This window comes from Sinocyclocheilus rhinocerous, unplaced genomic scaffold, assembly GCF_001515625.1.
Source record: "Sinocyclocheilus rhinocerous isolate Xijiao unplaced genomic scaffold, SAMN03320098_v1.1 scaffold594, whole genome shotgun sequence".
Taxonomy (NCBI): Eukaryota; Metazoa; Chordata; class Actinopteri; order Cypriniformes; family Cyprinidae; genus Sinocyclocheilus; species Sinocyclocheilus rhinocerous.
This window is the reverse complement of record NW_015645059.1, coordinates 1735024-1738962: the sequence shown is the minus strand read 5'-3', so window position 1 is coordinate 1738962 and position 3939 is coordinate 1735024.

Genomic DNA, 3939 nt, shown 5'->3' with positions numbered 1-3939 from the left:
TACCACAACTGAGGTGAGACCGTTGAGCAAGGCACCGAACCCCCAACCGCTCCCCGGGCGCCGCAGCATTGGCTGCCCACTGCTGCGGGTGTGTGGGTGTTTGTTTGTTCACTACTACTCACTGCTGTGTGTGTGCACTTGGATGGGTTAAATGCAGAGCACAGATTCCAAGTATGGGACTGTGGAACACCATACTTGGCCACACGTCCTTTCCTTCTTTTCCTTTTGGGAAACGCAGCCCAGAATTGTGCTAGCTAACCATGTGCTGATTAGCAACTTTAAGCTAGGTTCAAAAGTATCTAAAATTGTCACTAATTGTCCCGTTCTGTGTTCCCCTCGGTAGAAATCGCGTTTCCCCCTCGGGGGACCCCCTCCATCCTCGGGCCCTTAGAATACCGTGCCCCTGGGTCTATAATACGCGGATGCAGGGACGTAGCCATCATTTCACAGACTATCCTGTCTCTTTGAATTTAAATCTATATTTATTAACACCGGCTCTTGAAAACCTCTATGCGAACACACTTGCCCGAAAAAGTGCGAGGGACGAATTTACGTGATATTAAAAGTTGGGGGGGGACACGTCCCCCGCGTAATCTACGCCCCTGCGCGGATGCCACTTATTAAACATGCGACGTGATTTCCTGTGACAACGACGTACACTTAAATCGTGTTCATTTAAATCGTTCATAAATAATTCCAAATCATTGGAATAATTCCTACCGTTCACTTACCATAATAATAGACGCAATATCCCAAAGTATAATGCTAGTATTTCATTCAGTCCACTTTTTTTTTATTTGATTCGCTGTTTCTGTTCCCTCGTACACTCATGATGTGTACTCGTTTAATAAATATTATTATTCATCACTTCGCAACGGAATAGATGCTTGACTGCACGAATGAATGTGTTGTTTACATTCAAGTAATCTTTTAAATAAGCAGTTAAATTCTGCTGCTCCTGCAGGGGGCGGAGTTGCTCTATACATGTCCGTTTTTTATTTATAATCTTGCGCCACATGTTCTGTTCTTTTCGTTCTTTTAACAAACACTGGTTGCATAGCAACACAATGAACCGAGACATGTTATTTTTTTAGTGAGTAGCAATTTTATCATTTCAAAGTGGTCACTTTATACCAATTACTGCATACTTCTGATACGAGAGCAGCTCGCCTCGCGCAATCGTGCCCGCGCGTGCTGATCTGTCAAGGCTCGCGCTGAATTGAATAATGATGGCAGAGTTTATGTGATGCATGACTGCTCTGCATTGAGCGCCTAACTTATTTTAATAATGGTTATGCGGAATGTGATAGAGGATTTAGTGTATAGACATGCGTGATTTTCTCATTTAGCTAGGCTACATCGTACATCTTCCAGATTTGCCATGTTTTATTACGGTTAAGGTCTTTTTTTTTTTTTAGCAAAACGGCTAAGGGATGTGACGTATATATAAATATCATTCCGCCAACATCTTGAAATGTTCTGACGCCGTGTGTTACGTAACTCTGCTGGGGCAGCAGTATCATGGTGCCTTGTTCCTAAAAGTGTCTTTAGTAAGGCTTATTTAGCATTTCTTGAATACTGTGGAGGTTATTTATTTATTTTTATTTTATTTCTTTATTTATTTGAGTCATGCTCCATTTCCTGTTGCCATTATTTAGTGTCTAGCTTACCCTATTTCACGACTAATTCTGACAGATGATTAGCTTCACTGTCATGTTGACCCTAAATATGTAACTGCGTGGAGGTTTTCCTTTTATTTCCATCTAAACTGAACTGTATCTGTATTCAACATATTAAATATATGTTTTGCATATAGCCTACCTTAATTTTTCTTCTTTGTTTGATTTATGATCTTAATGTCTCAACGCAGCAACATTTGGGTGGATTTGTAATTTGTATGCTTGTTTTTTTGTTTTTTGTTTTATGGGGGAGGGGTGAAAATTCTGTCATGTATCTATTCTGTAATGTAAGAATGTATGTATTCTGTAATTAATTTTTTGGTGTATAGGAAGTCAGTGGTAACCAAAAAGTTTTGGCTACCATTGACTTCCAAAAAAATGTCAACATATCTTCTTTTGTGTTTTGCAACAGAAATAAAGTGGTACAAATTTGGAACGACGTGAGTAAATAATGACAGAATTTTCTTTTGGGTGTACTGTCTCTTTAAGTTTTCCCTCTTTTTTCGTCTTGATTTGGAGACTAACGTATACGTTTTTAGCCGTTAGGGGTCGACATCTCCTTAGGGATCGTTCAATTGGATTGAAGATTACTGTAGAAGAAAATCAACGCTAAACAGGCCATTCCCATATTTTCTTTCAACAGAGAAGATACATTTGTGGTAATTTTGCCATTAATGTCAGTCTCTCTATGATTCTCAGGCGACGGTGGGTATTCATCTACGGTTTTCTAGATAATTTGTGGTGTAAAATGCAGAACAACGTAAACAGTTGGGTGAGTGCATGTTTGGCTGACTCATATGTTTGTTTTATATCATTTCAGATACAGAAAACAACAATAATGTGATCTCTAATTGTTGCTCAAATACAATGTATTTCCTTCATGCTGTGTTTTATGATTTTAAAAATACCAGCTATCTTTTGCCGCTCAAACACACACGCTTGCACATGTGCAAATGGTTAGTTTTATGTTATTTACTTTATCTGTTCCCCGTGATGCAGTAAGAGATCTGCAAAGAGAAATTCAGCACCACATGTGGTGGACAGCGCCTCACCTTCAAGACCTCTGCAGCGTATCGCATTGTTTCCTTTTTATGGTTTTCCAGATTGCAGTACACATATACTTTCAAAATTGCTTAGCACAATATCCAAAACACACAGACCAGAACTATCAGAACTAGCTTTATTGGGGTGGAGGGAGGGGGGAAGGAATTTAATCACATTTTCAGGAAGAATTTTTAACCCTGCAGTATTTTTTGGCCTGCTGATGGTGGAAGGCTCCGCTCTTGGCATTCACCGCGTGCCTTAATTGTAAGACATTAAATCAAGGTCCGCTGTGAACACGGAGAGCCAGAGTCTCAAATCACGCAGAGCCTGTCTAAAACATACCACAAACCCTCTCCTTCGTTGTAAGCAACCCAAAGCATCTGTATTATCATGAAAGCCTTCGTTTATCCAGTCATTCCCCAGCCTCTGGTTTTAGTGTCCCGGCGCGTATGACTCTACTACGGCGTATTTCCTATTAAATTAATGCTTTTCAAACCCCATCTCTGCGATGTCCTGTGCTATTGAAACCATCCCTTTAAGTGTTTAAGCACAGCACAGATCTGCAATAAAGCGAAGCGAATGCTCAAAAGGATTACTTAACCGCCGTATGATGAAATATGGCCATGAAACGTTGACAGCAAAGGGATAAGGCCTTCGTTATTTTTTGGAGCTGGTTTCAAAATCACAGCCAGTCTGGGACAAAGAGGGACAAGGGGGGGTTGACCATTTCAACTGCTTGAAAGGACCTCTGCTCTGTCAAAAAAGCGTCAGGGGCTTCGACCACGTCCGTACGTACTCAAACACCTACAAGAAGAAAACACAAAAAATTGCATATTAGAAACGTGATAGGCTTCCAGTTAAACGTGCACCCAAATACTGAACCCTCGAATGCGTCAAAAAGAATTCAGATAAATTCCAGGCAAACGGCGCGTTAAGCTAATGCGCATGTTCGAGAAAAGAAGCATCCAAATGCGTTCTGTATTCCATTCGAAAAAGCAGCCGACAAAACCAACGTAGCCTACTTCCCGCAGCTTCTTCTTGGACTGAAGATGGGCTGAATATTCCCAGTAACCGTGCTGTTAAACGGTACCGGTCTCTCTCTCAGTCCAGTCTTTTCCCTACGCTGACTGACTTTAGGATTAATGGCTCTCCAGCCAAACAAATAAGGCATCTGCTTTTAGCAGAAGAGGATTGCATGGGGGTGGTGACGTCACTG